Below are 16,497 nucleotides of genomic sequence, written 5' to 3'. Positions count from 1 at the left end.
ACAAACAAACTACCCATGGGAATAGGGAAATGCAACAGGCAATCAAACATTAAATCAAATCACATTTTATTAGTCACATGCGCCGAATACAACAGGTGTAGACCTTACAGTGAAATGTTTACTTACGAGCCCCTAATCAACAATGCAGTTTTAAAAAATACACATAAGAATAAGAGAAAAGTAACGACTTTACTCGTTAGGTGACTGCCCTTTGAAGTGTCAAGGTAGGTATGGGAGTTACAACGTGGGGTTTAGCCCCATCGGCCATTGTCACGTTTCATTTGATTACGTCAACACGTTAAAAAATTAAGTAAAAAGGTCTTGATGGAAAATATAAACGCAACATGTAAAGTGTTGATCCCATCTTTTATTTGAGATCATGAAACATCACAGAAATTTTCCATACGCACAAAAAGCTTATTTCTCTCAAATTTTGTGCACAAATTTGTTTACATCCATTTACATTTACATCATTTAGCAGACGCTCTTATCCAGAGCGACTTACAAATTGGTGCATTCACCTTATGATATCTAGTGGAACAACCACTTTACAATAGTACATCTATATCTTTTTTTTGGGGGGGGGGGGGGGGTAGAAGGATTACTTTATCCTATCCCAGGTATTCCTTAAAGAGGTGGGGTTTCAGGTGTCTCCGGAAGGTGGTGATTGACTCCGCTGTCCTGGCGTCGTGAGGGAGCTTGTTCCACCATTGGGGTGCCAGAGCAGCGAACAATTTTGACTGGGCTGAGCGGGAACTGTGCTTCCACAAAGGTAGGGAGGCGAGCAGGCCAGAGGTGGATGAACGCAGTGCCCTTCTTTGGGTGTAGGGACTGATCAGAGCCTGAAGGTACGGAGGTGTTAGTGAGCATTTCTCCTTTACCAAGATAATCCATCCACCTGACTGGTGTGGTATATCAAGAAGATGATTAAACAGCATGATCATTGCAGAGGTGCACCTTGTGCTGGAGACATTAAAAGGCCACTCTAAAATGTGCAGTTTTGTCACAACACGCCACAGATGTCTCAAGTTTTGAGGGAAGGTGCAATTGACATGCTGACTGTAGGAATGTCCACCAGAGCTGTTGCCAGAGAATTTAATTTCTCTACCATAAGCTGCCTCTAACGTCATTTAAGAGAATTTGGCAGTACGTCCAACCGGCCTCACAACCGCAGACCTCGTGTAACCACACCAGCTCACATCCGGCTTCTTCACCTGCGAGATCGTCTGAGACCAGCCACCCGGAGAGCTGATGAAACTGTGAGTTTACACAACCGAAGAATTTCTGCACAAACTGTCAGAAACCGTCTCAGGGAAGCTCATCTGCATGCTCGTCACCTTCAACAGGGTCTTGACCTGACTGCAATTCAGCATTGTAACCGACTTCAGTGTGCAAGTACTCACCTTCGATGGCCACTGGCACGCTGGAGAAGTGTGCTCTTAACCGATGAATCCGGGTTTCAACTGTACCAGGCAGATGGCTCCCGACGGTCTAAGGCACTGCATCTCACTGTGCAATAGGCATCACTACAGTCCCAGGTTCGATTCCAGGCTGTATCACATCCGGCCGTGATTGGGAGTCCCATAGGGCGTCGCACAATTGGCCCAGCGTCATCCGGGTTTGGCTGGGGTAGGCCGTCATTGTAAATAAGAATTTGTTCTTAACTGACTTGCCTAGTTAAATAAAGGTTAAATAAAAAAATAAAAAAAATAAAATAATGGCAGACAGCGTGGGCGTTGTGTGGGCGAGCGGTTTGCTGATGTCAATGTTGTGAACAGAGTGCCCCGTGGAGGGATTATGGTATGGGCAAGCATAAACTACGGACAACGAACACATTTTATTGATGGCAATTTTAATGCACAGAGATACAGTGACGAAATCCTGAGGCCCATTGTCGTGCCATTCATCCGCCACCACCTCATGTTTCAGTATGATAATGACGGTCCCATGTTGCAAGGATCTGTACACAATTCCTGGAAGCTGAAAATGTCCCAGTTCTTCTATGGCCTGCATTCTCACCAGACATGTCACCCATTGAGCATGTTTAGGATGCGCTGAATTGACGTGTACTGTATGACAGTATGTTCCAGTTCCCGCCAATATCCAGCAACTTCGCACAGCCATTAGCGTGGGACAACATTCCACAGGCGACGGTCAACAGCCTGTTTAACTCTATGCAAAGGAGATGTGTCTCACTGCATGAGGCAAATGGTGCTCACACCAGATGCTGACTGGTTTTCTGATCCACACCCCTAATTTTTTTAAGGTAGCTGTGACCAACAGATGCATATCTGTTTTCCCATTTTGTGAAATCCATAGATTAGGGCCTAATAAATGTATTTCAATTGACTGATTTTCTTATATGAACTGTAACTTAGTAAAATCTTTGAAATTGTTGTATGTTGCGTTTATATTTTTGTTCAGTGTAATTAGCCTATTGAATTGCAACAGAATACACTTCGAAAAATAATTTGTTGTCGAAGTAGGCCTAAATCCACTCCACTAAGAAAGTGGTTCCAGTCACGCAACCTATCATTTTGCCTGGCTGTAGTGAAAACGGTGGTCCAAATCATGTCTCCATCCTTCCATTCACGGAGAGTAATGTTCTTAATTAACAGTTAGCACTAATGTCTTCCTCTTTCCATATACTCGGCTGTTCCGAGTCACTGGGGTAGATATTGGGTTAGCAGATCTTTCATTTCCCTGCCAGTATGAAAATCAATGTTCAGCAGGCCCAGTTTCTTTAAGGTCTAGATTAGCATGATAATATCAGAGTAGCGGTAGTAGCTAATCAGATTCTCGTAGTGATCGTGCAGCTATTATCATACGAAACACACCATTAGTGGGAATGATATTCCGCCAATCCCTCACCCTTCAATTATTTAAACTAGTTTCTTGGAAAGGCGTATCAGAAATGGAACAGTGCGGGGTAAGCAGAGATGGAGAGCATATGATGGACTGCCTTAAACCGCTATATGCTGTTACCCGCTGTGTTTTTCTATTACTCTGAACATCTATTGAGGCTGATCGCTTAAGTGCATGTGGAGTCGGTCTGGGCTCATGTTTGTCTGACTCTGAAGTAGACTGAAATGAGTCTGGTTTGGCCTAATATGAACCAGAATGGACAATACTCTAAAGTGTCTTGTTCTTGTCTCATTCCTTTTTATTTCATTTATTTTTTATATAACCTTTATTTAACTAGGCATCCTTAATCTGCACAAAACTGGAGTCAAGGAGATGAAGCCACTTTAGACTACTATCCCATAGAGAATGCTAGCTAAATGCTATCGAGCGCATTGCAAACATTTTGGTACAGTTTCTGACCTAAACAATACAAGTAGCTCAGCAATGCTATTCCCAGTTTGGTGCAAGCACAAAACAATTATTAGTTAGCCAGGCTCTTGATCCTGGAGGGGATTCCCTTCTGTTACCAAGTGAATGCATGATTTTTGAAGAAGCTAGCCACTTAGCTAGATAGCTAACTAGCTACTAAATAAGGAAACCAAATGTAAAATATAAATATAAACAGATTCTCTTATCCAGACCGACTTACTAGAGCAATTATGGTTAAGTGCCTCGCTCAAGGGCACATCGTTCGATTTTTCACCTGGTTGGCTCTGGGATTCGAACCAGCAACCTTTCAGTAACTGGCTTGCTAGGCTACCTGCCCGCCATGCACAGCATTTAACACATCTTAAACAGTTAACTTAATAGTTCTAAGATATCTAGCTGTGAATTCCATACTTTAATTCGATCGCCTAGCACATGCTGCACAACAGTGAGTGACTCACAAGGCTCCGGTCTCTTGTAGTTGTGTGCATGTAAACAAACACCATGTGACATGTGACTGGGGACTACCATAAGATTCATAATAATATGACTGCTGAAATGAGGAACGCAATGTTCTTTATCTCCTAAGGTATTTCAAAAGTTGACAGCAGGTATTTACTTAAAAAGTACCTACATGTATTGTATTTTTTTTTTTTAAACTTCAAATAGTATTGGCGGTATTGAAAAACCATCTCGTGGCTTTTTCCAAATACCCCGGTATACGGTATATACAATATACCGCCCAAGCCTAGTTAACAATAAAATACATCTTAAATGGAAGGGATTATTTGTCTTCTGCTTCTTAGCTAAAACAAACTCAAGACAATGCATGCACACACTCCTGTTGAAATAATATGCATTCACCTGGATTGTGAATAGACCTAGACTACATCTTTATTTACCCAGTTTATCAATAGAGATGTACCATACAAAATCAATTATTACCATTGTAGTTTTGAAATTGGATTGGTAAAAAGTCATATTTATTGAATGATTGTATAATTGATTCATTAATGCATAGCTGTCAAAAAGAATTTGGCATAGAAATGTTGAAATCGAATGATATTGAACTCAAAAGATACCCAACAATTGAACAGAGCAGTAGCTGTGTTTATCTGTCTGGATCAAATGCCATTCTGTGACTTTGGCTAATATGCCTCCTTTTTTTCATTGTTGTATCGTGATGGTATGAAGTATCGTGATACTAAACCTGATATCGGTGTTAGTCAAAATTCTGGTATCATGACAACACTAGTTCCTATGGGGCCCATTTCTGTCTGGAGGCTCTGTCGGGCCCATAAGTCAACTGTGTGGGCGTATCGTTGGACCGGCTGCTGATTTGCCCTGACGTCTCTCTCGCTCTCTCCTTTTCTACCGCTCTCTCTCTGCTTCTCTCGCTCCCTCTCTTTCTCACACACTATCTTAGGGCATACCTAGGTCAACTTGTCTAGGCGAGAGGAGGTTGGCATGTTGAAAATCTGAAGAGCCTCTAGATATCTCTAGTCAGGCATTAGATTGGACTGGTGGTGAGAGAGGTGGATTGTTCACATGAAGCAGGGTTATGCTGTTCATTTATCTCACAATTCTTTGGGATGGGGTAAGAAGTGTCTGTAGAAAACAAGCTGCTTTGCCCTGAAGCACTTCACAGTCCTTCAGTCAAGCATGGTCAAAGCAATGCATCTCTCTCTCTCTTTTCTCTCTCGCTCTCACTTAAATTCTAATTCAATATGCTTTATATATGAATGACAAGGTCAATGTTGCCAAAGCAAAGTGATATACATAACAATTTGATGAATAGAAGCTATAATAATACATAAATAAATATATATATATACAGTACCAGTCAAAAGTTTGGACACACCTACTCATTCCAGAGTTTTTCATTATTTTTACTATTTTCTACATTGTAGAATAATAGTGAAGACATCAAAACTATGAAATAACATATATGGAATCATGTGGTAACCAAAAAAGTGTTAAACATATCAGTATATTTTATATTTGAGATTCTTTAAAGTAGGCACCCTTTGCCTTGATGATGGCTTTGCACACTCTTGGCATTCTCTCAACCAGTTCCAGCTTTATTTTAATGTTCATGAAATAATTAGCCATTTTATATTTGGCTTTGTATTCAGAATCTTCAAGTATTTAATTAAAAAGGTTTGTCAAAGACTTTCAAACCTGGTCCACAGAAATCTTGAATTTATTCTTCACTGTTCTGGTATTTTAGACTGTAATCCCACCCATTGTTGAACATGCTTTTTTTGGCAAACATCTGAATAGTCCTAGAGTGTTATGAGTAGGCAATTCGGTCACAACACAGATCTGAAATGCTCTTAAAACCCCGGACCTGCTTGGCTGACCTCCTGCCCAGTCTGCCCACAGCAAAACATGCTTTGGTCTTATAGCGAGGGAGGAGTGGTCGGGTTTTGAGATTTAATCACATTTTTGGTTTTCTGTGGTGATCTGAACCACAATGGGCACACTTAGGACCCAGAACAAGGGCCGGATTCAGTTAAACTATAAACGTCCTGCCCCAGGCTAATTCCCAATGACAGATCCTTTGTTGATGGGCAAGCTACTTTAAGAGGGAAACAAGAAACCCCCTACTGACAAGGTAACAAGCCATGACATGAGAAATGGTTTCTTTGGAAAAGGGTTTAAATTGACCCAGGAACAGATTTAAGGGGAAAAACAAGGACTTTGTGGTAGTGGAAGTAAGTTTCCTAAAGTCATGACAATAGCTCATTTCTCCTGCTATAGGTTTGCTGTGTCTCCCCTTAACCTCTAAAACTGGGGGGAGTTGAGGTTGAGGTTAGTTCAACTGTTAGCACAGAACACAAGGGCATGGTTTTGATAAATCTCAGCTGACCTCAAAGGCTCTGGTTTGTGTCTTGGGGCACAGGTTGCCAAGCCCTACTGTTCAGGGAGTACACGTTCAGCTGCCCCGCACCCTTCTCCCCAGTACAATGTTTTTTTAAATCATCTCTCTCTGTACTCTACCACTTTGGTTATTCCGGCTGTGGTGTTTTCTGATTGCAGAGGATGTATTTTGGCCTCCACAACTTCCCAGCAGCTTTCCATTTTAGATTGCATACCAACCAATGGGCTAATTTTCAAAGGCCTTATCTGAAGCATGGCTCCACCCTGAACAATGATGACACTATCAGTGTCACCCAAATGTGTTCAGAATGCCCTTTTCCAACATTTCCTCTTTGTAGGAAGAGACCATGACATATTGGCTGGCTTCAACTCTTAACAACCGTGGGTTGGGGCCAACCGCCTGATATCCGAGTCTGGCCGGGGTGCCCTGCTCAGAGAATGATTTCCCCTTGCGCTCAGTAAGCGTGTTGTGTTGAGCTGCGTTCGAGGGAGCAGCTCTGCTGAAAGCCTGTGCTAAACACAATCAGGAAGTCGACGGGGGAGGCAGCGTGTTTTTGGCAGGGCAAAGGCAAACGCCACGGCACATTTGAAAGACCCTCTGGAAACTTCAAACGTCGGCGGCCCTGCCCCCCTGACACCAGATGGCAGTTAGATGCATTTCACTTGGCCCGGGCCGCGCATGGAAAGAGGCCTCTGTCTTTGTGTGTATTGTTAACTAGCGGCGGTTTAGCCAGGAAAAGCGGCCCATGCTGTATAAAACAGATCTGGTTCACTTTGGAAAGACATAGTCGATTGGATTCCAACACAAATGTAACTGATCCAAAAGATACACTGATCTGCCGATTGCCCCAGTTCCCCCTCATTCTCTTCAAAACATGAAGACGTTCTGCCTTTTTGGCTGATATGTAGCTGTGCTCCTGGGGGGGGCTACTCTCAATATAGGAACTAGTGGTCTGCGGGTCAGCTGTTTGTGCATCCGCACCCACCCGCAATTGCTAATAACCCATCCGCAACCTCCTGACTGTATGTGATAAAGTGGAAACCTGAGGCCCGTTCCCAACCTACAAATATAGAAAATGTGCTATAGGCTACAGTCAAAGACTGCAGAATGTTTTTTTGACGGTGTGCTTTTTTTTGTTGCCTTTAGATATGTTTCTGATTATAATTTCCGACATTTTGGTAGGATATTTGTTAGTCAACTTAATTAAATATAATTAAATACATGTAGCTTCACTTTTGTCATATGTTTCCCCAGAAGACAAAAACATTTTTTTTAATGAATAATGTAATAGATCGATAGAATGAATGCTTCAATCTATAGTAGTTGACATCGGTAAAGTTTTCTATGTCATCTTTCACGGAGCAAAACTTTTAGGGACTGGGGAGAAAATACAATAAAAAAACGGGAAAGCTTTTCAGTGCAAATTGTCAAAACGACATCAGGTTGACCGGTTGTAAAGAAAAAGAAAGCTGCAAAAACAACCCAAGGTGTTTCTGATAAGATTTCAGTTCGGCTTCGATGCATATTTAATGTGGTGGAAATACCGTCAGCTATTATGATAAAGACAGCACCTTTCAGCATTGCGTTCTCTCAAGATACAGAAAGAAAGAAATCATATTTCTCCAGTCCTGTTCTTGTCCAAGTTTTACCTACATTTGGTGTATAATTTTACTGCAAGAAATGCTTAATTCTGTAGGAGTTATTATTAAAGCTATGTGAGAGGTTATAAACCTAGTCAGTGTCCAGATTTCAGTTTCCATTGAACCCATCTAAATAGTAGGCTACAGTTCCCATGACGTGTCATAGGCCTATAGTATTTGAAGTCTCATCTTGTGACTGTCAAATTTGTATCGCACCTCACAATCATCACACATATCACACACGATTCGCTGTGTAGGCTATTTGGTGCATGTAGAGTTAAGCCCTAAAGTTTCGGTTCATGTACGAATACCAGATAGCCTAAAATAATGAAAGAAAAACCTTAATTAATTATACATTGATGGATTATTTTTAAGGTATTGTTTCTCTTTCTTCAACCCGCCTGCCAGCCACACTTCCCGCCCTTCAGCAACACAATATTTAATGACCCTAAACCCGTCCGCCACAGATACGTCCGCCCCAGGAATTATGGGTTATGAGTCAACCCGCACAGCACTAATAGGAACTCATTCACCTACATCTTTGCAACTGACCTAATGCAATCCATGAAGGGCCGAACTGACGGAAAAAAGCAAGACAGGGAGTCCATTCAGGGGCAGAATTTCCCACTTCTGAACTCAGTGTTTACCTGGACTATGGTTCCTAAAGGCGTCTGTCTTTTTAGTAGGACGATGGTAAAAGTGACCACTGCTGGGCTGGTATATAAACAACCTTGGAGGAATCTGACTCCAACTACAACAGGGCTACTGAAAACCTCTTAATGAGTTAGGATGTGCTCAAGCACTCTCTAATGCTTGCTCTGTTTTCTTTACTTTTGTTCCTCACAGGTAATCAGTCAGTTGGGAGGAAGAATTCAGCCCATACCTCTTAAATTCAGAACCATTCAGAATCCTGTCCTGTCCTCTGATTTGGGATTCCTACTGGATGTTCACTCTGTACCGATTGGCTTATCGAATCCCGCCGCCGTTGTTGGACGATTCAGAAGCTGAGGTAAGTAATTCTTTGTCCTTGAAGGAATAGAGAATGACAGTGAGAATGCTAATGTGACATAGTGAAGGAAATCTGAGGAGATGCTGAAAAAAATAGTCCTACTAGTGGAGACTTGAGGCTTAGTGTACTTTTAGAGTCCTCTGGGGGGTTTCTTTGTACAAATGTGCCCTGTGGCAGCCAGATTAATCGGTCCAAGTACGAAGCTGGCCTATTTGTTTGATGCGGCCACCCAATAACTTGTGTTTTGATAAAAATGCTTGTCTCAACAAGCCTCTTTTCTCCTGTAATTGGGTTGAACTTGTGCTGCATCTCTGAGGTTGCCTCAGGGCGCAACGGGGATCCCATGGGAAAGGCTCTGACCTGTTTTGAGTGAGCATTGGAACACATCCAGCAACATTTGTTTGTTAAGCAAGGGACCCTTATCTAGGGCATCGGATTTCAAATCAAATTTTTTTGCACATTTTTGTTTTTCTGCTGTCGGGCCATTTTCCTGAGTTGAACTGTGTTAGCCATGTGAAGTGCCTCTCAGGTGCAGAGTGTAGTCACATCAAGTCAAGCAACAATTCCCATATTGCAACCATAAACTGTTCCAAATCTGTTACGGGTCATTCATTTTCAATAACTTTGACCGCACCCCTTTAGATTTGAACGAAACCTTCCATACGTTTGCCCATGGTGGAAGTGGTCAGAAAGTTACTTTTTGGACCTGAATGCCAAAACATTTAGAAGATAGAGGTGCTCAAAGTTGAGCCATTTAGCATAACCTACCCTACCATGAGACATCCATGTCTTCGTCACTGGAAAATATAAACGGTTGAGTCGGGCTGGTATTGGTATTGATGCACGGATCGGTTTGGGGTTTTACTTTACCTTCTATAACAGTATTTGAGTGTTTGGTTTGTTAAATGTGATAGGCTGTGTTTAACGTCCATTTTTATAGTTTACTTCGCTACTTGAGTCATCTCTCCGCTTTCTCTCTCCATGCCGCTTTCAACACAGACCTAGCCCCGCCCCCTTTCACTCAAGGAGCGCATTTGTTGTTCCTCTACCATGAGACACTTGCGTCCAGTCTGCATGGTCAATGCAGCACATGCAACAATGTTGATGACAACAATGCTGTTTTCTCTTTGCTTCTTAATATAATTCCATTTGCGTTCTATAATTGCATTATTAGTTTGTTTCTTACATCTGCAAACAGCTGGTTTTTATTTTCTTACCAAGTTGGGCCTAAATCGTGTTTGTAATACTAATCGCTAGTTAATTGGCTAGCTAATAAATCTACTGAATCAGAGCAAACATAATTAGCTATACAGCTTCTTAATACCAGTGATGGTGTAGACCTAAATCAGCATGTCGTTTGTGCAACAGTATCTTCAGAATCAAAGAGGAATACATGAAGCATGAATATGAAAGCTACATGAAGTAGCTAAGAGAAAACATTCAATGTACCCAAAGATTATAGGGTCTCCTAGGAAACACTTATCAACACTTTGGTTCCTACCCTGTCACAATAACTCTTCCCTGGCATTTTAATTAATTATCATGTCAAACAGCTGTATAGCTAATTATGTTTGCTCTGATTCAGTACATTTATTAGCTAGCCAATTAACTAGCGATTAGTATTAGTAACACGATTTAGGCCCAACTTGCTAAGAAAATAAAAACTAGCTGTGCCCGCTATTAAATTCTAACTGTAGAATTAGAAGAATCATTCTATATGACTCCAACAGTTCACCCAATTGTTTTGCTTTAAATCGCAAGTCAAATCGCAATTACAATATTTAGTTAAAAATATGGCCTAGATTGTTTGCCAATACCTCGTGCAGACCTATGTGGCAGTGTGGAAATGCTTTTTAATGAGTACAGAAATTGATGAAAATGCTGAAAATGACTTTTGGTTGAAGTTGAACAACTAGAATGGAGGAAGACCCATTGAAATCACCCTAGGGTCACACACTACTCATTAAGAACTTTTTTTATTTCTATTATTAAAAAACGTCAAATACCGTCATACTGTCCATTTTTGTTTAAATACTGTGATATGATATCGGAGTTTACGCGCATTTAGAAAGGAATTATTTTCTTTTCTCACTGGTTATTAAAAAAAGTATTTGCAAGACATTATTAAATAGTTTGACAACCCTGTTAAATGATATCACCCAACCCTACGGTTAAGTTTTATATCATTTAACAGGGTTGTCAAACTATTTAATAATGTCTTGCAAATACTTTCAAAAATAAAAAGTGAGGGAAAAAAAAGATCCTTTCTAAATACTCTCCAATGTTTTTCATTTCCGCTTATGTTGTAGTTTAGACCCTATTTTACATAATCTGATGTGTTTGTGTTGTGCAATCATAGAAATATAATTCATAGAATGGACATATCCCTTCAGACCACTGCAATTTAGCTGGTACATCTTTTACATTTTAATTTAATTGAAATGTTCACTTTCAGTTACTCCACAAAGATGGCTGCTGGTCCACCCACCGTTAAATGTCAATTTAAATGGGAATGTCTATTGTATTATCTATATTACTATGATTTTAATAGGAAGATTGACAGTATAATTTTAAAGAACTAATGTTCCCATTTGTCAACATTCTCTGGTTTGTGGACCTCCAACCATCTTTGTGCTACCATTTGAAAGAGAGTACATTTATCAGCCAAAACATGACACCCACCCTACCCTGTTTTCAATAGCATGCTCTCTCTTAACCAGGCTGTATCACATCCGGCCGTGATTGGGAGTTCCATAGGGCGGCGCAGGTTTGTCCGGGATAGGCCATCATTGTAAATAAGAATTTGTTCTTAACTGACTTGCCTAGTTAAATAAAGGTTAAATAAAAATAAATACAATTAACTGATGGTGGCACAACATAAAAACATCAAAAGATGTAAAATCGGGTCTAAACTACAACATATGCAAAAATGCTGAATAATCTGAGTTTATGCGTTTTAAGAAAATGTACATTGAAGGTAAAAAAATGTCAATTTTTTAGTAAAACACTTTTTTAAAGAAATTATAAAAAGTTTGACAACCCTGTTTGTCAGCTTTTAAATGACATCAAACTCAAACCGTTTATATTTTCCAATGATGAAGACATGGATGTCTCATGGTAGGATAAGGTGTGCGAAATGGCTCAACTTTGAGCTCCTCTATCTCCTAAATGTTTTGGCATTCAGGTCCAAAAAGTTACTTTCTGACTACTTCTATCATCGGCAAATATTTATAGAAGCTTTCATTTAAATCAAAAGGGGTGTGGTTAAAAAGTGATTGAAATCAAATGGAACGTTCCTTACTGCAAACCTTTTTGGTTGAATTCAGATTATTCCGAATGTACGAATTGTAGAATGTAGGCCTAATTGCTGTACAATTTATGATAATGGTTAAATAACATAGGAACCAAACTGTCAGGGATCCTTTTTAACGGATTCTTTTGAATCTAACTTGCCTGACTAGATGTCTTTTAGACCCATTATTTGTGCCGTTTTGTAGATGTTCTCTTTTCTAGCAGCTCCACAGGTAACGCGCCATTTCCTAATTTCCTCTCACAGATGAAAGGGCTGAAGCATTGTGGCTTTATGCTGTGCAGCCATTATCGTCTGGAACCATTACTGTCAATCGCTGCTGCCTATTTTACAGTTATTAGCACAAAATGTTCCTTTCTCCATGTGCATTACTTTCCTAATGGGATTTGGATGACTGCACACTTCAGGATGTCCTAGAATTTATTCAGTGAATTTCAGGTTTACCTCAGATACTCTACATCATTTTAGCGACAACTCAGGACAAAACAAAATAGTCTGATATTTTACATTTCAGGTAAAAGTATTCATAAAATTGAATACATGAAATTGAATACATTGCAGGCATTAAGTGCCCTATCTATTGGCCTGTAGGTCAAAATAGTGCTAGCTTTTGTGCTTCAGATGCATTTTTATAGGGAAAGGCATACCTAAGAACATGCTGCTGATATCACAGCTTAGAGACTGACAGAGGAAGGTGAAGATTGGGGGACCAATGACTGTCTGTATAGACAAATGGATGGACAAAGCCATCGATCACGTGACACCATTCATTCCTGCGTGACGACTCAACAGCGCATTGCAGCCAAATGAAGTCGAGTTTGTGGTACCATGATTGTCTTCAGATTTTTTTTATTTACACGAAGATTGACCACGAAGATTGCAATTTTTTCATTCACTATAATGGGAATCCTGTTATCTGCTAACAATGCCTGCAGTACCGTGGTCGGTCTTGAACTGCCGTGGCTTCAATGAGAGTGGAAGTCATCCTCCCCTGGAGGGACAGTTCAAATCCATTGACCTTTGACCTCATGTCGCTAATTTCTTCTCCCCTTCTGCTCAGCGCCTAGCTCTCGTAACGGACAAGCAGGGAGTGGTGGGTTAAGGGTCGTACGCTTTGTTGATATTTTCAGACTAGTCATATCCATAAAAAATGTGGGGGTGAAAAGTTAGTCCTGCCCGCTGTGAGCTAATCTGATTTAGCGGGGTCGAGGGAAGAAGGATCGAGGGGAGACGTGGGAGAGGGGAGGCGCAGAGGGAGAGGCATCAGCTGCATAATTGGGGTCAGTTGATGCTCACAGGGAAACGGAGACGAACGCTGCTAAGCCTTTTGAACTCCAGTCAGGGGTAGATAGGCCTAATACGCCTCGGTTAGACGGCCATTTTGACCATTACTCAGTGGAGATAGAAGAAACCATTAACCTCACTTCAGAACTGAGATGTGTTGTTGCTTGGGAGTCTTCAAATGTCAGTCAACTTATGTCGGTCCACAACTCTTTAATTTGGCTTTTTGCGCATTAAGTGCATCCTTGTTATTTATTTTCCAAGACTTTTGAAGGGTGTCCATTGAGTGACTAGTTGGTAAGATATAGCTCACTCACAAATGAGTATTTGTAGTGGAAATGCAACAAAGAATCCTTCTGTGTTGTTTCTCTCAGAAATGACTGTTGTGTTTAGATGGGTTGGAAGTATAATTAAGGTCATGTCGGGGAGAGGTTGGTGTCCATGGCAACAAGCCTCTTATACCATGTCATGTGACCTCTCACCTGTGTGAGAAGGGGCTTTGGGGAATTGTGAACCACAGGGGTGGGGAGTCAGAGGGGACATTACACTTATTATAATGTTGTATGGGTTTAACCGCAAGTAGTCAAGTTGTTTCCGGTATGCCGTCTCATACTTCCATATCAATCTACCAATCCTCTTTGGTAAAAGTATATGTATTATCAGAGGAAGCCATCAACCACCCATTGTCTCCATGTTGTTTTCGCCAAACCTTTTGAAAGCACATGGTGGGTAAAGGCCTGATCTAAAAGTCTTTAATGGTGGAAGTCGGGAAGAGGAGGGGGTTAAGCTGACCGGTCTGGCTCCCTGGGCGGGGCTTGACTTGGGGAAGATAGAAGCTTGAGCTGCTCAGTCCAGTTGTCAGGGTGGGTCTACTTCTGTCTGTGGATTAAACCGGATCAGATCAGTACCCCCCTGTAAAGTGCTCAAAGCCCCACCTCCTTGAGCCCAGAACGGCAGATGGACTGTTGCCATGTGAAGGTATTTCCCCTAATTTAAACGGACACTGTCAAGTTGTGGTGGCATAGACAATGGGGTGATGGTGTACTTGTCCTGGATTGGCCTGATTTTAGCCTTTCTTGCAGACTGCCCTGTTTGGTGGCATTAAGTAAGTGGGCTAGGGAGGGATACACAGGGATACACATGTTCTGAGGTATATATATAAAGGTCAAAGGTATGTGACCAGATCATTGACCAGTTTGAGGGTGTTCTAGAAAGTTAGGTTCGGGTAAAACTTACACTTTTGAACACCTTATTTCTTTAATTTGCCAAAAAAGAAGGCAAACAAGTCTTTGATCCTCCTACAAACCATTTTTACGAAGAATTCTCCATTCCTTAAAGCTAGAGCCCTTGATATTAAACGTCAAGGGATTTTTAAATCTATTGGGGGAAAAAAATAGACAAACATTGGCAGTAGAATGGCCTTACTGAAGAGCTCAGTGACTTTCAATGTGGCACCGTCATAGACTGTTCATCAAGTTTCTGCCCTGCTAGAGCTGCCACAGTCAACTGTAAGTGCTGTTATTGTGAAATGGAAACGTCTAGGAGCTACAATTGCTCAGCCGCGAAGTGGTAGGCCACACAAGCTCACAGAACGAAACCGCCGAGTGCTGAAGCACGTAGTGTGTAAAAAGCATCTGTCCACTGTTGCAACACTCACTCCCGAGTTTCAAACTGCCTCTGGAAGAAACGTCAGCACGAGAACTGTTCGTTGGGAGCTTCATGAAATGGGTTTCCATGGCCGGGCAGCCACACACAAGCCTATCACCGTGTTATGCCAGATACTGTATCAAGCACCAGAGAGTGCCAGATAGAACTTTTCCCTCTCCAAACGTAGCTTAGACCTTCTTGATCCTGTGAACCTTAGAGGACATGGGGCTTTTTACTTTGGAGTTTTGGGATGACATTTTGACAGTGCAGAAAAGCAGCGCATATATCAAACTGCACATGTTGCATTCATTAAAAGAAAAATCTCTCAGTTGTTCAACCTGTAAGCTTTTACTCAATTCTTTTGGATTGTACTATTAGCTTGAACCAATCTCCATCTCATCAGACTCCTCAGACATCTCAAGTTTCCCTGGTTTGCCATGGCAATGCACCATGACCTCTAACCTATAGTCCTTGCAGCCTCACCATCCTTATTCTCCCTACAGGGTTTTCCCAGACATTTGACATTAGTTCTGGTAGTGTTCTCCTCCAATCAAGTAGAGCATGACTGATACAAGACGATGCACTGATTTACGTCACCAGCGTAACTTATTGTGCAACCCTTTTTTTTATGTATCCCTTTTTGGTTTGTGACCAAATATCCTCCGGGAATCTCTGCACTGACACCTGATGCTGTGTCATCTCTGCCAAGATGTGCCAAGAGTCACTCTCATGATTAAAACGTACCAGCAGTGCACTGGCTAAGGCAACGCCTATCCAATATTTACACAATTAACATGATTGGATAAGCAGGTTTGGATCATGGCACAAAATGGCTGACCTCCGAACCTTGACTCGTGAATATACATTTTTTGCTCTTGAACATTGCCCAATGCCCACCCAAGAAATATCATGGGTCTGCCGAGTGGCTGAATTTGATAAAGCTTCTCAATTTAGCGTATGCAAATACACAACATTAAGCAGTTGACTAAGACAAATTTTGACTTCCAAGATTTCCAAGAAAAGCGGGTTCAAGGACAGCCCTACTCTATTACCTGATCTCAGACCTATTGTCCATCTTCCCTAGCTATTCATTGAAGTTATTTTAATGAAATACAGCTATTCTGTTTCCTGAGCACAAGAGATTGCATGTTCATTAAAGAAATCCTGATTAGAATGAAAGAGTGATTACGGTGTGGCAGCCATTACTCCCCACGTGAAGGCTACCGCTTGCTCATTTGTCTAATGGAAGACGACTTAGAGCTCCCTCAAAAGCCATTCATTAGCTTAAGTGGACCCTCAGGGTTCCGGACTCTTTTCCTTTCCACCCCTTCCTCCAGGAACGTAGGTGACCACATTGCTCGCTGTCTGCTTGTGCTCCTTTGGCTATAATGTTAAT

The 16,497-nt window shown here is 41.4% G+C and overlaps 1 protein-coding gene across 3 annotated transcripts in view; it reads left to right on the top strand.

Moving 5' to 3' along the window:
• The window catches only part of LOC106569916 (semaphorin-6D), a 128,515-nt gene that overhangs the window by 14,375 nt on the left and 97,643 nt on the right, over positions 1–16,497 (top strand). For all 3 annotated transcript variants that reach the window (XM_045694702.1, XM_014141649.2, XM_014141648.2), the window contains one exon: positions 8,701–8,863. The gene's annotated coding sequence lies outside the window, so the exon portion shown is untranslated. The remainder of the gene's footprint in view (positions 1–8,700; positions 8,864–16,497) is intronic.

Source organism: Salmo salar, chromosome ssa14 (genome assembly GCF_905237065.1).
Source record: "Salmo salar chromosome ssa14, Ssal_v3.1, whole genome shotgun sequence".
Classification (NCBI taxonomy): domain Eukaryota; kingdom Metazoa; phylum Chordata; class Actinopteri; order Salmoniformes; family Salmonidae; genus Salmo; species Salmo salar.
This window is presented reverse-complemented; position numbering and strand designations above follow the sequence as displayed.